The sequence below is a fragment of the Ascaphus truei genome, chromosome 4, assembly GCF_040206685.1.
Source record: "Ascaphus truei isolate aAscTru1 chromosome 4, aAscTru1.hap1, whole genome shotgun sequence".
Classification (NCBI taxonomy): domain Eukaryota; kingdom Metazoa; phylum Chordata; class Amphibia; order Anura; family Ascaphidae; genus Ascaphus; species Ascaphus truei.
In genome coordinates this window covers 383773033-383796346 of record NC_134486.1, presented here as the reverse complement: position 1 = coordinate 383796346, position 23314 = coordinate 383773033, and positions in this window count along the sequence as shown.

Here is a 23314-nt window from a genome sequence, read left to right as displayed (position 1 = left end):
CTTCTTGTTGTTGCAGTGGAGGTGGAGGGTTGGTCAGCGCACGGGATTTTGCTCAAACGTAGAGATAAGAGGATAAGAAGATATGGAACATGGTATTAGTGATTTTGTAACCGAACGGTACAATACAGCCAAAAGAACTTTGGAATAAAAATGTATGAAAAAATATATTCTAAAATAGCTTTGGAATTAAAAATTAAAAAAACCTTGGTAATTAAAAATGAAAATAAAAATAAAATTGTATGAAAAAATATATTTTAAACTAGCTTAAAAATAGCTTAAAAAATCCTTAAATAAAATTTAAATGAAATTGTGTGATATTTTCTATATGTGGATGACTAACAGGGTGTGTTTATAAAGCCTGTTGTTGGTCAGAGGTAAAAAGGGGGATAGTGGGGCTGGTTAGCAGAGTCTAATGTGCAGTCTTTCCTTTACGGAATGCTGCTGAAAACAATAACTTTCTCACCCTCCTGGTGGAGGCAGTACGTGAGTTGCTTCTCTCCCGGGGGCCCAAATAAGAATAAAAGGGCCGAACTCGGTGAGTAAGCAAAATAGAATTTATTAGGTACAGAAACAAAGTCAAAATAACACTCACGATACAGCTTTAAAACAGCCCAGCATCAGCCTGATCGTCCGGTGATCTTCCTCTCACCAGTACAGCTCCCGTGGTCGCGTCCGACGGCGGGACCGGAAGAGGAGGTCTTACCGGATGTCAGCAGGCTGGCTGGGTCCTTCAGTCAATGGGCTCCGGCAGGGAACAACTAGTTTCGCAATAATGCTTCGTCAGGTTCATATTGTTAGTGTAAAAGAGTCAATGTGCTAATGTTCATTTCCTTTACAAAACGCAGGTCTTGTTGGTGACCCTGCTGGTGCAGCAGCAGCTGGTGGCCTGCCATGTACTGATGAACAGGGGCCCAGGCACCAAGTCACAGGTATGTTTTTTGGACACCTACTTTGTACTGTTGTATACTTGTACAGGTTATGTGGGTGCTTAATAAAATATTACCAAAATCTATTAAAATGAATATATAGAGGGTGCGGGAGGTTGGAGGGGATGAGTTCTAGAAGGGTTGGGATGTGGGAGAGAGGAGTAAGAGAGAGAGGGGCAAAGAGGGAGTAACAAAAGATGTATAATATTTGCGTGTTTGATATGATAAATTGACTTGTGATGGCAGGGTGTTAATAATTGTAACAAATGTTGACTGTCGTTTGCTAACACATTTTGGCTCTTGATTTAGTATTATCCATTTGTTTGTGTAGCCATGTATCCTTTTGGCTACTAATTTGCCCTACCTAAAACATAAGCCCTGGTACCAGAGCAGGCAGTGTTAGGGTTAAATCTATGCCCTTGCTTCTGCAGCAGTAACCAACTCCCTGGAGTGGCAGGGGGGGGAGGGGGTGTGCTGCCCTATCAGGAGCTCAGACCTAGGACCCTCCCTCTGGCTACATAAGGGGCTGCAATGCAAACGTTGATATAGTTGGTGTTGGAAGTGTGGAGCTAGGGCTCTGGCCACCTTCCTTCCCCTCCCGCAAGGGAGTAAGATACTACCCCTTATTCCACCAGGGAGTAGGGGAGCAAGAGATAGACCTTTGGGGCCTCAAGCCCTGGGGGTTGAGTCCAGGGACCAGAGAGAGAAACGTGTAGAGTACATGTTGTACGCTGTGAAGAATAAAGACCTGTTGCTGCTTTTATACTCCTGCCTGTGACTGCAGTTTATAAGGGGGAGTAAAAGAGAGTTTTCCTGCAGGAACTGCACCCAGCACTGTTAGGGCCTATGGAGAATGGAGGCACTGCACCCATGTAAGAGATGAGAGCTCTATTTCCTGAAGGCCTGTCCTGTCTTCCCCACTACCATCGGCGGACACTGAGCAATCCTGTAAGCCTCACAGGTACAGCACAGCAACAGTACAGGTAACAGTGAAATCTCCCAGAGGGTGGGGAACACCTGTTACATTTGTATAGATATATTTGCTAATGAACTGTTTTCTGGTTTATGTACTGTACTCCTTTGTTTCTTTGTTAACTTGTGTTCATCGTGATGTATATATATATATATATATAATCAAAAATAAATAGACGATACCGTTCTGTGGCTAACGAAATGCTTTTATTTGTGCGAGCTTTCGAGATACACTGATCTCTTCTTCCGGCGATGTTACAATGAATGAAGCAAGCAAAGGGTTTACTTAAAAACAGTGTCTCTTGGAATGTTATCTGTGCTTGTCCCTCCCCCGTGAGTGGATGTGATTTATGACTAGAGATGTTAAATGGTTCCTGAATGTTAGTGATGTAAGAGTGTGTGTGTGTGTGTATCTATGTGAATATAAATGAATGAAGAGCCCACAGTGTATACAGTGCTATACAAAAGGTGTGTGTGTGGAGTGGGAGTGTATATTAATGGTGTGGGTAGGTGTGGAAATGTGAGAGATTGTAGCATTACTAAAAGTGTGTGTAGATACTATGTGGTCCCTATTGGTGTATAGGGAGGGAAAAACATGGAGTATTTGTATGTGTAAGAGACAGCTGTGTGTGCATACATATAACACAGTTCGTACAGACATGGCCTTTAGCACTCATGGGAAGAGAGTTCACTTGTGTCAGTAATGACTCATAAAATTTCGGTCTCTGTTTAGGCTACCGCTAAGTGTCCCGAACAGTTGCATAAATTTGTATTCATGCAACCGTCTCTCTTTCGGTGTTTTAAGATTTATTATTTATTTATTTATTTATTTTTGATTATTGAAGCTCGGCTAACATGGTACTGATACCTCTACATGAATATATATATATATATATATATATATATATATATATATATATATATATATATATATATATTCTGTGACAGCTGAGTATTATTCCCCTGCTGCCTGGTGTCATTGGTCCTCGTGGGATTTGTACTCATGTGTGTTTGAACTATTTTCTAGCATTGGCATTTTACACTTTTTGTAAAACCATTTTTTGCTTATAAACCAAAAGATAGTACCAGCACTCTCTGTCTCACAGCTATAGATATAGGCGAATACCAGTGTAGGGAATATGAATAATTTAATGACACTAATAATAAACTGAAAATATAGCAACAATAGCCAATACGCCAATGCAAGAATAAATATCACCGTAGAAAAAATTAAAAGGGGGTAGAGGGGAAAGAAGGAGAAGGGGGAAAAAACACATGAAAGAGAAGGAAAAAATCACAAAAATGGAAAAAGGAAAGCAAACTAGGGGGGCGACGTTTCGAGGGGTGACCTCTTCATCTGGCCCATTCCCCCTGGTCCCAAAGGGTCCCAGAGGTACTTCCCTAAGCCTTCCCTCCCCACTGTCAAATAATCCCGTGCACCCTGCAACCTTGCTGAGTCATTGTGTCAGAGTGCTGTCTATCAACCCCCCCCCTTTCTACCATTTTTTGCTTATGTGCTATGACCATAGACACTTTGTGCATTCATGCTGTCTGATTATTAATCATTTTTTGTATTTGCTAACCAGGGTATGAGTTTGGTTATTTCCCTTTTTTTCTCCCCTGTGTTTTTCCCTTGGTTGAAGTTATATTTTTGTCTTATATACATTTTTATATATATAGGGTTATTAATGTCATACTTTTCCATATGCCTCTAGTTACACTTCTTATTTTGTAGCGGGGTTTTTTTCTTTAAGGATTTTTTCTTTGTCCCATTTAGCTTTTTTGTGTCAGTTTATATTGTATTTATCATTTAGACACATTCTAGTTATTGGTTCATTTATCAGCATTTATTTGATGTATTTTTTTAGAGAGTCACTGCCTGTATATTCTTAGCTGCCATTAGTGTGTTTATGTTTTTAAGTTAGTGTTTCTTGCTGCTCCATTAATAAAATCTTGTTCGGTTTCTGCTTTGACAGAGCATCCGAATCTTTTTGCTAGATTCTATTTGATTATTTTTGTGGTATATTTTAGAGTGCTAATTTAGGGGATTGTCTTAGTCTTTTCTTGTGTGTTTTATATATATATATATATATATATATATATATCTACTATATATTTGTGAAAGCACTGTATGTTTGTCTGCATGGCCTGTGTCCCTAGCGGCAATGTCATTGGTCCCTTGGACCGCCCGCCCCCGCACACCTCTCATTGGCCTCACACGCTCACACCACCCCTTGGCCCGCCCCCCACACCTCTCATTGGCCTGAGGCGGAGTGACGGGCCAAAGGTCCAAAAAACACACACACACCCACACACCACACACACCACACACACCACACACCGCTCATCGTGACCTCGCGCACCTCCTCCTCTCCCCGCGTCTCCCGGTTTCCCGTGCTTTTTCCTCCCCTCCCCCTCCCCACGGCTCTCAGCACCCATAGGCCACTCCCTCACCCGGCGCTCTCACTCACCCGGCGCTCTCCCTCACCCTGCGCTCTCCCTCACCCCCCCCCCCACACACACACAGAGCACGCGGCTCTCCCTCACCCGGTGCTCTCCCTCACCCCCCCACACACAGAGCACGTGGCTCTCCCTCACCCGGCGCTCTCCCTCACCCCCCCCCACACACAGAGCACGCGGCTCTCCCCTCACACAGGCCGCTACCCGTCCCCGCGGGCACACCTCCGGCTGTCTCTGCCTCTCCTCCGGCTGTCTCCGCCTCTCCTCCGGCTGTCTCCGCCTCTCCCCGCGAGAGGCCCAGCACCTCCTCACCGGAGCGTCTCAGCCTCGCCGCGGAGGAGCCCAAGGTGGAGGAGGAGGAGGGCGGCCGGGACCCATTGGAAGAGGAGCGCGGCCGTGTGCAAGGTGAGTACATGCAGGGGAATGAGTTATTTAATGCGTCCCTGACTCACCCTGCCCATTGCCCCCCCTACCCCCCTGCCCTTTGCCCCCCTGCCCTTTGCCCCCCCTGCCTTCCCTCCCCTGCCCTTTGCCCCCCCTGCCCTCCTTCCCCCTGCCCTTTGCCTCCCCCTGCCCTCCCTCCCATGCCCTTTGCCCCCTGCCCTCCCTCCCAATGCCCTTTGCCCCCTGCCCTCCCTCCCAATGCCCTTTGCCCCCTGCCCTCCCTCCCAATGCCCTTTGCCCCCTGCCCCCCCTCCCCCTGGCCTTGCCCCCTGCCCTCCCTCCCCCTGGCCTTGCCCCCTGCCCTCCCTCCCCCTGCCCTTTTCCCCCCTTCCCCCTGCCCTTTGCCCCTCCTCCCCCTGCCCTTTGCCCCCCCTCCCCCTGACCTTTGCCCCCCTCCCCCTGCCCTTTGCCCCCCCTCCCCCTGCCCTTTGCCCCCCCTGCCCTTTGCCCCCTGCCCTCCCTCCCCCTGCCCTTTGCCCCCTGCCCTCCCTCCCCCAGCCCTTTGCTCCCTGCCCTCCCTCCCTCCCCCCCTGCCCTCCCTCCCCCCCTGCCTTCCCTCCCCCCCTGCCCCTGCCCTCCATCCCCCTGCCCTCCCTCCCCCTGCCCCCTGCCCTATCTCCCCCTGCCCTCCCTCACCCTACCCTTTGCCCCCCCACCCGCCCCTCCCTGCCCTTTCCCCCCCCCACCTGCCCCTCCATGCCCTTTGCCCCCCTACCCACCCCTCCCTGCCCTTTGTCCCCCCCACCCCTCCCTGCCCTTTGTCCCCCCCCACCCCTCCCTGCCCTTTCTCCCCCCTACACCCCTCCTTGCCCTTTGTCCCCCCCCCACCCCTCCCTGCCCTTTGTCCCCCCCACACCTCCCTGCCCTTTGTCCCCCCCACCCCTCCCTGCCCTTTGTCCCCCCCCACCCCTCCCTGCCCTTTGCCCCCCCCACCCCTCCCTGCCCTTTGCCCCCACCCCTCCCTGCCCTTTGCCCCCCCCGCCCCTCCCTGCCCTTTGCCCCCCTGCCCCTCCCTGCCCTTTGCCCCCCCCGCCCCTCCCTGCCCTTTGCCCCCCCCACCCCTCCCTGCCCTTTGCCCCCCCCACCCCTCCCTGCCCTTTGCCCCCCCGCCCCTCCCTGCCCTTTGCCCCCCCCACGCCCCTCCCTGCCCTTTGGCCCCCCCCCCCGCCCCTCCCAGCGTTTTGCCCCCCCCGCCCCTCCCAGCCTTTTGCCCCCCCCGCCCCTCCCTGCCCTTTGCCCCCTGCCCCTCCCTGCCCTTTGCCCCCCTGCCCTTTGCCCTCCCCGCCCTTCCACGCCCCTCCCCCTCCCTCCTTCCACACCCCTCCCCCCCTCCGCTCCTCCACGCCCCTCCCCCCTCCGCCCTTCCACGCCCCTACCCCCCTTACCTTCCACTCCATACCCCCTGCCCTTCCACGCCCAGGCAACGCCGGGTATACCAGCTAGCATATATACACGCGGCGCGCTAAGGCCCAGTCGATTACTTCTTGCTTTGATGGCACAGGCATGATGGAGTTCAAATGGACAATTTGATAAGGAATAGGGCACGCAAAGGGACCTGGCTACATCTATATATATATATATATTTATATCCCCATTCCTTATCAAATTGTCCATTTGAACTCCATCATGCCTGTGCCATCAAAGCAAGAAGTAATCGACTGGGCCTTAGCGCGCCGCATGACCCCAAGGCGCGTGGTTGCAGTGGCGGGAGTATCCAATGATACGGACTTCTACACAGTACGCACACAAGTAAGAAATTGTCCGGGACTGACCACTGCCCGGATGGTAGACTTTAAACTTGATGTTGACGGCCGGGGGACCACCTACCTCATGGCCACTGAATGTGACATATGCTCAGAGACTGTTCCCCATGTTTTAAACCTACCAGAACCCTCCGCATAGGACTGTCTCATGATATATCCTGACCCGCAGGCCCCCGAAGAACCGTCCACCAGTGCTGCGCCAACCACGACCTCCCGAATGACCAGTACGCCTCACTTAGTAGGTCCCTCCAAGGTCTCCTTAACCCCGAGCGGCTTCGGGGGAGTCAGCAGCTGGGCGGGGAGCCCACCCACCTCGCCTACTCCTGATAGACGGTCAGGCAGTCTCTCAACCATGCCTAGCGTAGGAATTGGAAATGGTAGTCAGCCCCTTAGTGGAGGCCTTTCCTTGAATATGACAGCCTCCCAACTAGTAGAAGCTATAACCATCTCGTCCCAAGCACAGAGCTACCGGAAACTAAAGGCCTTTTCTGGGATTCTACCGATGCCTTCAGGAGAAGAAGGGATCGAGACATGGAGGGACCATACTCTCCATGTAGAATAATAGCGGAGGGGTCGTGCTCCGAAGCCAGCAAAAGACAGAGGTTGGTTGAGTGCCTCAGAGCCCCAGCCTCCCAACTGGTACAGACGCATCGTGTAGTGGAAGGAGAAGTTACGGCACAGGAACTGGTGGAAATGCTCACTCAGTCCTATACCTGAGAAGACGACGAGGATGAGCTGATGGCCCAGTTCAAAGCTCTTCGCCAAAAAGAAGGAGAGGATTTGTCTGCCTTCATCCGCAAACTACAGCTGTCGCTGGGGACCCTCCTATCCAAAAACATAATTTCAGTTGCCGAAGTGGACCGGTACCGACTAAAACAGCTACTAAAGGGGTCGTTGCCTAATCACAACATAGCTATAATGATGCGGCCCGCCCCGATCGCTGCTGTACCACCAAGCTACATGGAATTGTTGCGTCACATCAGAGGACATGCGGTGCAGCTACATTTTTATGAATCCAAAAAGACCAAGGAAACCATAAAGGGTGACACCTCTGTACCCTCTGCCCCAAAGGGTAAGAAATCTTCCAACCAGGAGGAGGAGGTGGCTCACAAATCGCCTGCCGGGAAGGGCCGTACCTCCGAGAGATCATCTTCCATGTACAAGGGTAGTCCTGAACGCCGCAAAGTGGTTTGCTATAACTGCGGGAAGAAAGGACACTTCTCCAGCGATTGCCCGGAGAGGGAGGATCCTCCGGAGGAAAAACCTCCCGATAGAGGAAATTGAGCCCGGTCAATGGTCTGCCGCATACAAATGGCGGAGTCTGACCCAGAAACCCCTACTGAAACCGAAGATGCTCCTTCTGACTCCGGTCCCAGTGATGACGCCTTACCAAGAGAAGCTTACAGTCAAGTAGGCCCCTCGGCCATCGTGCCTGTTGTACTGGAAGGGATCTATGCATCTACCCTACTGGACACTGGATCACAAGTGACCATTATATACCGCAAGTTCTATGACCAGCACCTTAGACACTGCCCCCTGAGGTCGGCCAAACATATGAAGGTTAGGGGGTTAGTAATGAAGACTACCCCATCGATGGGATTGTGAGGGTTCAACTGGAGATACTCCAACTGAACACTGACAAGAAACACCCCATGCAGGTAGCAGCAATGGTATGCCCGGAACCCCAAGACCAGTGCAAGTATCCGATCATCTTTGAAACTAATACTGATATAGTACAAGCGGTAATCAGAACATACCTGAAAGAGACCAACGAGTTGCCGCTGGCCAATTTGCTCCTAGATCCCGTCCTACGAGAGAAGTGCAACCGGGTATATGCCTTGGAGCATCACGGGGATCTCTACAATCGTCAAAGCGGACTGACGACCATATTACCAGGGGGAGTGCAACGAATGGCCGTCTGGTGCTGTCATCCCGAGCGAGATGAGAACAATCAGCTTTTCTCTCTGGAGAGTACCCCCGAGGACGAAGTTCAGAGCGGGTATAGGGTACTACCCGAGGTGAGGGAGTGGACGACTAAAATTCCTCTACGAACCTATGTATATGTGCAGAACATCTCCCCATTCCCGATGGAACTTGATGCCGGACAGAGTCTGGGTTACATATATCTGGTCAGCCCTGTGGAAACAACTCCCCAGGTGAATGCGGCGGCAGCGAATGAGCGGTTAGTCGATCTGGACTTCAACTTCAGCGAGTCGACAGTGCCCACTGAGTGGAAGGAGCGGCTGACAACCCAGTTGAATAAACGACGGACGGTGTTCTCCACGAGTGAGATGGATGTGGGGTGCAGTCACAGCACTCAACACGCCATTAGACTGAGTGATGCCACTCCGTTCCAGGAACGCTCTCGTCGCATCGCCCCTAGGGATGTGGACGATGTGAGGAATGTCTTGCAAGAAATGGAGACCGCTGGGATTTTGACGGAGTCTCGGAGCCATTACGCCTCTCCCATAGTGGTGGTGAGGAAAAAGATCGGATCCGTACGACTGTGTGTCGACTATCGAACCCTGAACAATCGTACGATACCGGATCAGTACAACCTTCCTCGCATTGAAGAGATCCTGAATGCTCTGAACGGAAGCCAATGGTTCAGCGTGCTCGATCTACGATCCGGGTACTACCAGGTACCCATGAATGCAGAGGATCAGGAGAAAACAGCCTTCGTCTGCCCCCTGGGGTTCTACCAATTTACACGTATGTCCCAAGGTATATGTGGGGCCCCTGCTACCTTCCAACGACTGATGGAGAAGACTATCGGGGACATGAACCCTCGGGAGTGTCTCGTCTACCTGGACGACATCATTGTCTTCGGAAGGACTCTGGAAGAGCACGAAGAGAGGCTGCTTAAAGTGATAGACCGTCTTGGGAAGGAAGGGTTGAAATTGTCCCTAGACAAGTGCCGGTTTTGTCACACCTCGGTGACCTACGTGGGGCACATCATGTCTGCTCAAGGAATCGCCACCGACCCAGCCAAAGTAGAAGCGGTCGTGAACTGGCCGCGTCCCGAGAATGTCACGGAACTACGATCCTTCCTGGGGTTCTGTGGGTATTACCGTCGCTTCGTGGAAGGGTACTCTAGTAGAGCTAAACCCCTGAACAATCTGTTGAAGATATACACCTAAGATACAGGAAGGAAGGCCGTATCGGCCCGCCAACCGTTTGGTGATAAATGGATGTCTGTTTTTTTCAGGTCTTCCTGAAATTGAAGAAGTGCCTGACCGAAGCGCCGGGGCTTGCGTATGCTGATCCCGAACAACCATACGTTCTGCATGTGGATGCCAGTCTCAATGGACTGGGTGCCATCCTGCACCAGAAGCACCCCGAGGGCCTTCGGCCTGTAGCCTACATCAGCCGCAGTCTGACACCCAGTGAACAGAAATACTCCGTCCACAATTTGCAGTTCCTGGCTCTCAAGTGGGCGATCACCGAGAAGCTCCACGATTACCTTTACGGTGTTACGTTTGAGGTAAGGACGGATAACAATCTCCTCACGTACATCAATACCTCGGCCAAACTGGATGCAGCAGGACACCAATGGCTGGCAGCCCTGAACAATTACTGATTCTCCCTGAAGTATAAGCCGGGACCCTTGAATGTCGGGGCTGACGCCATCTCCCGATGGCCAGGGTTAAGTGCTACTCAAGATGATGAGGAATGGGATGAACTCCCAGGACCAGGGGTGCGAGCTATGTGTAGCACTGCGGCCATCGTCAATGATCAAGTGGCCTTCTCAGAATTACGGGTTGCGGATTCCTTGGGATGCCAGTCGCAGGCTTTCCTAGCCGCCTACTGCGATCCAAAAGGGATGAACATAACTCATGACAAAGTGCTACGGTGGAAATATCTGGTAGACTACCAAATACGAGATCCTGTCATTAGTATCATTAGACAAGCCGTTGAAAAGAACAATCCAGCCCTTATGAAGCGTGCTCCCAACGACTTGGTGGCCTCGCTCATGCAGAAGTGGACAAATTCGAAATCGATAACTGCTTACTCTATCGGGTGGTGCAATACCACAACCACCCGGATAGACGACAACTAGTCCTCCCTAAGAACTTGCAATACATGGTGTTGAAGTCCCTACAGGATGAGCATGGACATCTCGGTGTAAAGAAGACCTTTGGGTTGATCAGAGACCGCTTTTTCTGGCCCAGAATGTGAGAGGCCGTATAACGCCACTGTCACCGTTGTACTCGGTGTATACAACGCAAGACCCTGCCTACCAGAGCAGCACCCATGGGCCATCTGAAGAGTTCTGGCCCAATGGACGTTGTGTGTATGGACATTGAGCCTGATAGCCGGGGAATATGCAACGTGCTGGTCATCACGGACTATTGAACCCGGTATGCCCAGGCCTTCCCCACGAAAGAACAGAAAGCTATCACGGTGGCAAAAATATTATGGGAGAAGTACTTCGTGCACTACGGTCTTCCAAACCGCCTTCACTCAGACCAAGGTCGGGATTTTGAGAGCACTCTGATCCGAGAACTGCTCAAAATGCTGAACATTGCTAAATCACGAACAACACCGTAGTATCCCGAGGGAGATGCGTTGCCCGAACGATTTAATCAAACCTTACTGGACATGCTCGGAACTCTACAGAGTGCTCAGAAGACTGAATGGAGTCGACATGTAGAGGCCTTGGTTCACGCGTACAACTGTACCCGACATGACTCAACTGTATTCTCTCCCTACTTTCTTATGTTCGGACGAGAAGCGAGACTGCCAGTAGATGTACGCCTTCGCGTATCGACAGAGGGGATACATAACGCTACTCATTTCAAATACGTGCAAAGACTCAAAGACAGCTTGCAACAGGCTTACCAACAGGCTGAGAAGTCTACAGCTAAGCTGAATGCTGACAATAAAAGGCGATATGACCATAAGGTCAAATATCGGGAAGTTAGTCCTGGAGGCGCTGTGTTGCTTCGCAATCTGGGAGTTCAGGGAAAACATAAGTTGGCTGACCGATGGAGAGACGGTGTATATGAAATAGAATCTCAAATGCCTGGCCTCCCGGTCTACCGCATCAAAGACACCGACGGCCGGGTAAAGGTATGGCACCGTAATCATCTTCTCCCCATTCCACAAGTGGGAGATGAGGACGCAGAAATACTGGCCACACCACTGAACGGTGAGGCCGATTCCTCAGAGATTGGCCAAGAGACTGTACCTGATCATACCAATCTTGAAACTCTGGAAGATCCCATTGAAGGGCCCTCTCAAAGGGATTCTCCCAATGGAGGGGCATCTCCCGGAGGAGCTACGGGTAAAGGGCCCTGTAGGCCAATGCCTACTAAGGTGGCTCCAGCGGGCCAGCCTTTGGATCCACAGAGCCCGTGCTTTGTGCCGAACAGAGACTGTTCAGAGACATTTGTCCCCTCAAGGTAAGAGGCTGAGCCTCAGGACTGTATTTATAACTCCCCGAGGGAGTTGCTGAAGAACAGCTCCGCAGGAGCCAAAGAGTAAGGTATCCTCCAAACCGGGTAACCTATGATCAAATTGGGGCACCCCATTATGAGGCTCAGCAGTGGGCTCGCAGCAGAGTGCAGTCCGTTATTGTGATGTTCAATGAACTGTACAATCTAATGTAGAGCTGATAAGTTAAGATCGCATTTGGTTGTTGCATTTTTATTATATAACGATGTTGTGCCATTTTCATTATATTACTTCTGTACATAGTTATATTCAGTTGTGTCCCAAGCGAGGACGTTGGTTTTTTTTTACCAGGGGGAGGATGTAGCCAGGTCCCCTTTGCGTGCCTGCTGCCCCGCGACCCCCCCCCCTCGTTTCCTCCACTGCCACGGGTCACTCGATGGACCCGCCGGCACTTCTGGAGGGTTGGGGCCAGGGCAGGGAGCGTTCGGGCGTCCCGGCGGTTCTCGGTGGGTCCCGAGCAGGGCGTCGCCATCTTGCGCTATGTCGCACATGCGCAGAAGCCCCCGGCGGCCCGGCAGAGTTGCGCATGCGCAGAAAGGAGCGCGCAAACTCTAGCCTACCAGGGAAGGCTCTTAAACGGGACTACAAATCCCATGAGCCTCGTGATCGGCCCCATGACGCCAGGGAGCCAATAGGGCTGCAGGAGCTCCCTGCTTGCCAGGAAAGGATACATTTCGTACTCGCGGGAGAGTACCAGTCAGGACCAGGAAGAGCTAGGGGAAGGTGAGTGCAGGGGTCAGTGACCCACTGCATTAGGCCAGTAACCCCCTAGGCCCCAGATAGGTCCTGAACTCCTCAGCTTGTGGTGCTACAGGGACAGGCCCTAGGCTATGGACCCTGTCACAGTAGTACTAGTGTTAGATAGGGACACAGCGGACACTGCGCTCCTCGAGAAGAGACTTGGGCTCAAGTCTCTGCTACAGGGACAGAGACTATCTCCAGGGTGGGATCGCCCCTGGCGGATCCTCGTGCGAGGAAGCATTGGATGACAGACGGGATCACCAAGCGGCAGATCCTTTTTGATGTTGATTGCTGGTCCGAGTGCAGGAGCGCTCGGCAGGTACCTTCCTAAGTGCACCAACGTATCATATATACTGTATATTATAATTACACATAGTGGCAGAGCTGACCACGGGACAAAGGGGTTAGGCTGTGGACACGTGTGGGGATACACGGTGGTGGGTAGGTACACTCCTAGTGGAGTGAAAACACTTTGGACTGAGTTATATTTGTGGCGTTACCCTCTAGGGGAAGTATTACTATTATCAAGGTGTGTGATTATTCTGCATTACAGTAAAGTGGTATATACATTCCTGTGTATGTGTTTATTGTATATGTGGGTCCTGTGTAGGCAACCTTCTACATTCCTAGAACCCTACACAGGTGGAGGCACTGTGAACCAGATCGAACTGAAGGTCTCACCCCAGGTTCCCAACAAGTGGAGGCTTAGGTCTCTTGTGAACCTACAGGTATATGCACCACACCTGGTAACACATAGGTTCCCACACACTCACACTATATCTGTGATTGGGGTAGAGGGAATACCCGTTACATACATATATATATATATATATATATATATATATATATATATATATATTTATTTAACAAATGTTATATTGGTAGAAATCAGAAGTATAGCTCCTCTATGTTATCGTCTCCAGTATTATTTTGAGTTAATAAATTGCTTCACCATCCAAAAATGTGTGAATTATTGACTCCTGTCTCTCTTCAGATTGTGGGTGGGATGTACTCCTTACTCCAGCAGTAAGTAAGGGGGGACAGCTGGGTCATTCAGCCACCATCCAGGTCACGTCATTGAGTTTACTACTATTGTACACGTCACTGAGTCTAGCCTCTCCCATTCTGGACTAAGTCTCGGAGCCTCACTAAACCTGCCTATCATGATCCCCATCAGCAACAGAACACATCCTCTTCTCAGATTAGCTCCCACACACTGTCTGTTCTGTAGGGCAATATGTACCTGAAGACTTTTATAGACTGCTTCTTCTGCAGAATACTGGTATGAAGCTAGGGGCATTTACAGATGTAGTGAACTTGATTGCTCCCACTGATAACAATATATTGCATTATAACGTAGAATGTCCAAGTTTTCATAGGCGCTAATTGCAGTTATTGTGCAGAATATCTCAGAATATCGCAGAATATCCTTCCGTAATGCACCAGCTAGAGCAATAACCTTTGCTACATCTGTATATACCCTCAGGTAAGTTCCAGGACAGGGGGTTTGGTTTTGGTCTGTGAGAAGTGGCCGGCTTCCAGTGTGAGGTCGTCCCGGAAGGAGGAGGCCTGTGCGCTGCAGTCAGGGCAGTTCCTGATCTCAGTCTCTCAGGAGTTGCACGTACTCAGTCCATGCATCAAAACATACTGCTCAAGCTACACAGGGTGGTGCAGGCTCAACTCTGGGATATCCAAAAGAGATGGGGCTTTAGGAAAGCTCACGAGAGCAAGAATTACACGGTGAGAGAGAGAGAGAGCAGCAGCAGCAGCAGTTAAGACGAGCTCCTAACTCTTATCAACGTTATGCCTTCCAAATGAGCTAATTTGCAACAAAAAAACAGTCTTTCGATAAAAACTGAACAATAAAAACAAGCAAGCAAGAAACCTGCAAGAAACAAAGATTAATAAAGAAGAAATAGCAGAAAACAACAAGGAAATCAAAAACAATCCCTGATACACCAGGAGAAACCTAAAGAAAAGACCCAACGGTAAGAATCTTTCTATATTACTGCACATACAATATCACCAATACAGGAAAACACCGATTAATATAGAAACTACAGACACACAAATAGGGATTTTGCACCAAAAGAACAGAAATGGAAAATATATCTTTAAAAGATCAAACAGGCAACAAAGCTGTAAGTGAACAGACACTGTTGATAACCCCCATCCTTTACGACTCTAACACCTCTGAAATCACATATCCTGAGGAATGCCTGAGCAGACCGGCCAGGAAAGACTTCAAACACAAGATGCTAAGAGAACAGCCACAAACCCTGTTTGCTGATTTTGCATACACAGAGGGGAAAAAAAATAAAAACAGACTTACTTTTCTTTGCTGAATCCCCTACAGCTTGGCATGTTACAATATGCAAACACTACACATACATCAAAAAGGGAGGACTTAGCAAGGGAAGACAAATAAAAATCCATGATGGGGAAGAGTCACAGAACACTATATTAACTGTAAATGTGTATCACAATGGCACCATTATGATTCAAGGCAGTGAGAGCAGTTTGCATGAATTTGAGAGGATTTTCCAGGTACCAGGCAATAATTGAAGAAAAAGAGCTTCCCCCAATTAAAGAAAACTGTGAGTCAGAGAACATAGAAACACAGATAACAAATCAAGTCAGAAACACAGCCAGCAAAGACATCACACCAAGTTATCCATCCCCCAGCACAGCATATCCACCCCCCAACACGATTGCAGACAGCCTGTCCCAGCTGGAGAGAGATTTCACACTATTCAAAGAACACATGTTAAGTAAACAATCTCAAGAGATGAGTACTGACCAACTAAAAGAAGAAATTATTAAAATAAAAAACGAAAACGTGGCTAATATACAAGATCTGCTAAGGGAAGAAATTAATACAATAAAAATGACTACACGACAAAGATGCAAGACCAACTAAGAGAAGAAATTAGTATCATAAAAAATGAAGCCATGGCAATTATGCAAGAACAAAAAACTACTATTATTACCCTGCAACAAGACAATAAGCAGATCAGAGACAAACTGAGGAAACTCGAAGAGAAACATAAAATGATAGTATCAACCAATAAGACAGAAAACCCAGAGACTCGTATTGTAACACAACAAAAAACCTCATTAACAAAAGCTCCCCAAGATAATGACAACCAGCCCATAATCACTGAAAACCAGCAAAGACAGGAATCAGTAACACACAGCACAGAGCAAACCCCCAGCTCAGACATAGAAACAGCAAGAACAAAGACAGGAGACAGTAACACACAGCACAGAGCAAACCCCCAGCTCAGACATAGAAACAGCAAGAACAAAGACAGGAGTCAGTAACACACAGCACAGAGCAAACCCCCAGCTCAGACAGACACAGCAAGAACAAAGACAGGAGACAGTAACACACAGCACAGAGCAAACCCCCAGCTTAAATAGAAACAGCAAGAACAAAGACAGACTCAACGCCAACCACTGGCTCAACAATAAAACCTAATGTCCCCAAAACAACCCACAACAATGCACACCTGGAAAGCAACAGGGAGTACAGCACAACAACTGGAACAGACACCAGGCACAACAACACTGACATAATAATACTCATCGACTCAAATGGAAGATACCTAAACAGTGAGCGACTCTTCCCAGGCAAACACGTAACCACGATCCACTGCCCCACAACACAGAAAGCTCTGGATATCCTAAACAAACCAGACTTCAGAAACCCTGGATACATCATCATCCACACTGGTACCAACGATCTCCCGACCCAGCAGGGGAATCTTGCTGAGAATCTGACACAAGTAGCGCAGAGAGCAGCACAAAGATTCCCCACCACAAAGATAAGTATGTCTACCCTACTACCAAGAAGAGATATCCCAACTGATACCATCCAGAACATCAACACAGAGTTGGCAAAAACATGCACATCTCTCCCCCATGTACACCTGGCTAAACATGACTCCATCATACCACAACACCTGTATGACCACGTGCACCTCAACCAGCAAGGGATGCGCTACTTTGCAAAGACCCTGAAAGATGTCACCTTGGAGAGAACAGCCAAATACCCACTGCAGGACAGGACACTGCATCAGGGACCTAGACTACACAGATCTCACGAGACACAGGGATACCCATATAGACAGCAGCATCGGGACAACCACACAGCATCACAGAAAAGCATCACAACAACAACCTCCAGAACCAGACTAATGGCTAGCAACGAACTAAAGGAAATCCGGGAACTGCTCACTACCATCTGCACCAGACTGATCTAAAAATGCATAATCCTACCAAAATCACTACCACAAACAAGCATACACCACTACATGCAGAGAAAGAGAAGTACAGAAATGACAAGAATGAACGTACCCACATTTATTGTATCAACAAAGACTAGTTAAAAAAAAACCACTTGCAAATTAGCTCACTGGAAGTCATAAGACAAGATATATAACCTATACAATATCCAAGATGGGATCTTTTAAAATTAGCAGCTGGAACATTCAGGGCCTGAATGCGTTAGCATTTGGTTCTAAACCACAAGATCCAGACTTTATTAACAAGTTGACGAGCGTAGACATTTTTATTCTCTACGAAACATGGATTCAATCGAAGGAGATGTCTCTCATACCTATGGGTTATACTGTAGGCAGCTCCTAGTCCCAGCCCAAAAACACAAAGGTGTGAAATGAGGCCGTTATTCGGGAGGAATCATAATATGGTACAAATAGGAGCTTAACAGCCAAATAAACCCAATGAAGAGAGGAGATACCAACTTGTGGCTACAAATAAAAGGCTCCATCTTCACCCATCTATATGACACAGCATATGTGCAGCATATGTGCAGCATATGTGCAGCATACATCCCCCCCTCCACTCCCCATACTACAATCCAGACATCTTCGAGACCCTGCAGACATAGGCAATCCACTTTCAGACCCTGGGTAAAGTGCTGATATGTGGAGACCTGAACGCCAGATCAGGCAGAGAACAGGACTACATATCTTCAGATGGAAATAACTACATCTTTGGAAATGACACTTGTCATAGCTCTGTGACACGTCAAAGAACCAGCTACGACAGTGCAACAAACAAAAATGGTAAAGAGCTCCTAAACCTGTGTCGTGGTCTGGGACTGTACATTATCAATGGACGGACAAGAGGAGACTCATTGGGTAGATACACATATAGCTCTGTGCTGGGCAGCAGCGTAGTGGACTACGCAATAACCGACATAGACCCACAAGCCATCAGTGCTTTCATAGTTAGACCACCATCACCCCTATCAGACCATAATCAAACCCTGCTCTTTATTAAGAGACCAGACCAACCAAGCACACCACAAAAACCCCTCTCCAACCTTCATAGTCTGAAAGCCACCTACAAATGGACAAAACAGAGCCTCGCGACATACACAGAAATAATCTCAGCTCAGAAGTTGGAAACCTACTCCAAAGCTTCCAGGACACAAACTACAAGCAGAACAAACACAGTGTAAACCTGGCAGTAAGAAATCTCAGCAAAATATTCCATCTAATAGCAAGGAAATCAAACCTGAAAAAAACTAGCCCTAACAGCCCCACAACAAATGACAAAATCAAAGAAAAATGGTTTGATATGAATGCAACACCCTTAGAAAAAGCCTGCGAACAATATCAAACCAAAAACACAGAGACCCAAACAATACAGAACTACGAATGAGGTACCACCAACACCTAAAGCACTACAGGCACACCCTAAGGAAGAAAAAACAAAACCACATTGCCAAAAAATTTGAAAGAATTGAAGAAGCATTAGATGAAAATACTTTCTGGCAAACCTGGAAACATCTGGATACAAAGCAGAATAACAGACACCTGGCCATTCAGAATGGCAACATCTGGAAAAACTACTTCGAGGACCTTTACCAAGAAATCCCAGAAGAAAACCTGACGCAAGAACAAAAAACAATCCTCACCACACAAACATCACTGGAGAACACTATAAAAGATAACCAAAACCCCCTGGACATACCAATCACAATCCAGGAAATAAAAGAAAAAATAAAACTAATAAAAACCAAGAAAGCCAGCGACCAGATGGCATTCTACAAGAGATGCTGAAGTATAGCAATCCATCTATACAAGAAGCAATACTGAAAATGTTCAACCTGGTCCTCACTACTGGCTACTTCCCTGAACTGTGGAACGAAGGACTGATAACCCTTATCCACAAGAAAGGAGACAGGCTGGGCCCATCCAATTACAGAGGAATCTGTGTCAGCAGCACCCTGGGGAAACTGTTCAACAGCATCTTGAACAGCAGAATCCTCACCTTCCTGACAGAGCGGAGTGTACTGAGTAAGAGCCAGACAGGCTTCCTGCCAAACCAGCGCACCACGGATCACATCTATACCTTACACAGCCTGATTAATAAGCACGTCCACAACACCAACAAGGGCAAAATCTTTGCTTGCTTTGTGGACTTCAAAAAAGCCTTTGACTCCATCTGGCATCCAGGCCTATTGCTGAAAATACTAGAGAGCGGAATCGGGGGGAGAACATACGACACGATCAAAAGTATGTACTCTGAAAACAAATGGTGTGTGAAAGTTAATAACAAAAGGACAGACTTCTTCCATCAAGGCCGTGGAGTTAGACAGAGCTGCAGCCTGAGTCCCACACTTTTTAACATCTACATCAATGAGCTCGCAGCAGCCCTAGAATCCTCCTCAGCACCTGGGCTCAACTTGGCTGGAACTGAGATTAAGTCTCTACTATACGCAGACGACCTGCTCCTGCTGTCTCCAACAGAACAAGGCCTCCAACAGAAACTGGCAATACTAGAAAAATTCAGCCAGACCTGAGCACTCTCTGTGAACCTAGAAAAAAACCATAATAATGGTATTCCAGAAAAAATCTAAAAAACATCCAACCATATCTCAATTCACACTGGACGACAATGCACTGGAACAGACAACAAGCTACACATACCTTGGTCTAACAACCAGCTCATCAGGGAAATTCAACCTGGCCATAAATACACTGAAGGAGAAGGCCCGCAGAGCATTTTATGCAATAAAGAAACAGATGTACCACCTCAAACCACCAATAAGAATCTGGATGAAAATATTCAACAGCATCATCACACCCATCCTTCTGTATGGCAGCGAGGTGTGGGGCCCTGTAACATACCCAGACTCCACAAAATGGGATACCAGCCCAACAGAAATACTGCATCTGGAATTCTGCAAACACCTTCTCCAAGTACACAGAAGTACATCAAACAATGCATGCCGGGCTGAGCTGGGCCGCTTTCCTCTACTACTCACGGTACAGAAGAGAGCACTGACATTCTGGGCCCACCTAAACAACAGCCACCCACAGTCTTACTGCTACAGAGCAATGCGATCCAGGACCTCCTCACTAAACCCTGTGCCATCAAACAACTTGTCCTCTCACTCCAAGGACAAAACCCCACACAGATTAACAACCTGCCGCAAAAAGAAATCAACTTAATCTCCAACGAAATGAAGAAGCAGTATGTGACAAGGTGGGAAAATGATATCCAACGCTCAAAGAAGCTGGAGACCTACCACAGCCTACAGAGAGAATACACTCTGGCACCCTACCTACTGAAGGTAAAAGACCCAAAACAGAGACAGACCCTGGGCCAGTACAGAATTAGTGCCCAGAGCCTAGAAATAGAAACAGGCAGACACAGACAGAACTGGAAGCCCCGGGAGATGAGACTGTGCCAAAGATGTGAGCTAGGAGAGGTACAAGATGAAACACACTTCCTGTTGCGATGCACAAAATACTCTGAAGTGAAGAGTACCCACCTAGAGAAACTATATGCTGTTATCCAGAACTTTAATAATATAGAGGAGAACCAAAAAATAGCGATCCTCCTGGGAGAAGATGAAACCCCAGCAGAACTGGCTGCACACTATATCAGCACCTGCCACAGGCTGAGGGACGTCCACTAACCCCCACACCTCTGCGCGAATCTGTTACCCATATACCCTGCAACCATTATACCCTACCCCCTAGTATTCGTGTAATTATTGTCCCCTACCCCTTACTATTCACGCTTTGGCAATACTGAAATATTCTTTCGTCATGCCAATAAAACTGATTTGATTTGATTTTGAATTCACCACCGGATGGTACTTGATCTACAGCATGAACTCACACAAGCCAGCGGGCCACATGCAGCCTAAGCAACCCACTCATGCGACCCGGAGATGGTTTGGCCGGGCGGGAGAGTGAGTGTGGGTGGGGCCTTGACTGTTCATTCAGGAGGGAGGCAGGTTCTTTGGGTAAGAGAGAGGGGCGATAGGGATTGGGAGAGAAGAGAGAGAAGGGATGGTGAAGATAAAAAAGAGAGGAAGGATGGGGGGGGAGAAAGAGCAAGAGGATGGGGTAGAAAGAAAGGGGTAGAAACGAAGGGGTTGGGGGAGACAGAGTGGGGATGGGGAGTAATAGAGAGGGGATGAAGGAGAAAGAAAGGTGGCAGGGGGAGAGAGGGTATGGGTGAGAGTGAGCAGGGACAGAGGAGGAGAAAGAGAGGGGAGGGATTAGGTATGGGGGAGACAGCAAAGGGGGAATGGGGAAAGAGAGGGGGGATGGAGAGAGAGAGAGAGGGAGGATGGGGGGAATGAGAGGGGATGGGGAGAGAGAAAGAGAGGGGGAATGGGGGGAGAAAGAGCAGATTGAGTGAGAGAGGGGGGGAGAGACAGGATGGGGAAGAGATAGAAATATGTTTACATATTTATAATAAGTATATCTCAAGAACAAATGCATAGGTCATATTTACTATTTATTTTATTTTTTCCTTCCGAGGGATCTCTGATGATACGACCTGTGTCTCACAATCGAATGTCAGAATTGGCCCCCAAGATATTCTGAGTTTGACGGGGCCTGTGCTACCTCTTGGCAGAGATAAATTGGACTACAGTAGGTTAGCTTCTATACCTTAGTCTTTGGTGAGTGCATTGGCACGTAATATTTTATCTGAATATTTAATACTCTACACCAGGCCTGCACAACATACGGCCCACGGGCCGCATGCGGCCCGCCTGGCCTCTCTGTGCGGCCCGCGATGACTCCGGCCGGGCACCAGTTAATTAAATAAATGTAAAAAAAAAAAGTTTAAAAAAATGGCGGCGATTCATCCCCCCCCCCTCCTTCCCTCCCCGCCCGATTTGCGGTGCGCGGGGGCAGCAGCAGCATGAGGAGGATGCGGCAGCCGTGAGTATTTTTTTTTTCAATAGCAGGATGCCGGGGAGGTCAGAACATTCCGGGTTGGGGCTTAGTACCGGGGAGAGGATGTGCTGAGCTACTAAGAGGTGTGTGTGTGTGTGTGTATGTGTAAAACGGGCTGGTGGGGGGGGGGGTGAAAAACGGGCTGGTGGGGGGGGGGCTGCTGACATGTGAGGGGGGGTGGCCTGCTGACATGTGAGGGGTGGGTGGGCTGCTGACATGTGAGGGGGGGTGGGCTGCTGACATGAGGGGGGGGGTGGGCTGCTGACATGTGAGGGGGTGGGTGGACTGCTGACATGTGAGGGGGGGGTGGGCTGCTGACATGTGAGGGGAGGGTGGGCTGCTGACATGTGAGAGGGTGGGCTGCTGACATGTGAGGGGCAGGGGGGGAAGTGATGTGAGGTGCAGGGGGAGGAGAGTTATGTGAGTTTCAGGGGGAGGGTGTGATGTGAGTTGCAGGGGGGGACAGAGTGTCATATTGGGGGGAGAGGGAAAGAGTGTCATATTGAGGGGAGGGGGAGAGCATGTCATTTAGGGGAGGGGGAGAATGTCGTATTGAGTGGAGGGAGAGAGAGTGTCATATTGAGGGGAGGGAGAGAGTGTCATACTGAGGGGAGGGGGAGAGAGTGTCATATTGAGGGGAGGGGGAGAGTGTGTCATATTGAGCGGAGGGGAAGTGTGTCATATTGAGGGCAGGGGGAGAGAGTCATATTGAGAGGAGGGGGAGAGAGTGTCATATTGAGGGAAGAGAGACATGGGGGGATGCTGACATGGAATGGGCTGGGGGGATGTGGAGGGGGTATTGTGTGTTTGATGTGGAGGGGGGTATTGTGTGTTTGATGTGGAGGGGGGTATTGTGTGTTTGATGTGGAGGGGGGTATTGTGTGTTTGATGTGGAGGGGGGTATTGTGTGTTTGATGTGGAGGGGGGTATTGTGTGTTTGATGTGGAGGGGGGTATTGTGTGGGTGAGGGGGAGAGAAGGGGGTATGAGAGATAGATGGGGAGTATTGTAAAGGTTCATAGTGAGGGGTTCTGGGGGAGATATGAGGATGATGATAATTTAACGCGTGCAGCCCAAATTTTTTTCCTTGGAGCAGTTCGGCCCTTCTCACTTTACGAGTTGGGCAGGCCTGATCTACACTATATCTACCATTTCCTTTCTCAGTGTCTGTGCCCATTGTCCCTCCACATTTCTCTATTTCTCAAATAATAGTTAAAATGTCTAAGATCATTCGTTCGGGGAACAGAAAATTAACCCTGTCACAATAAACAAAATACTAGGGACTTTAAACTATTCACTGCAACTACTGTATTGAA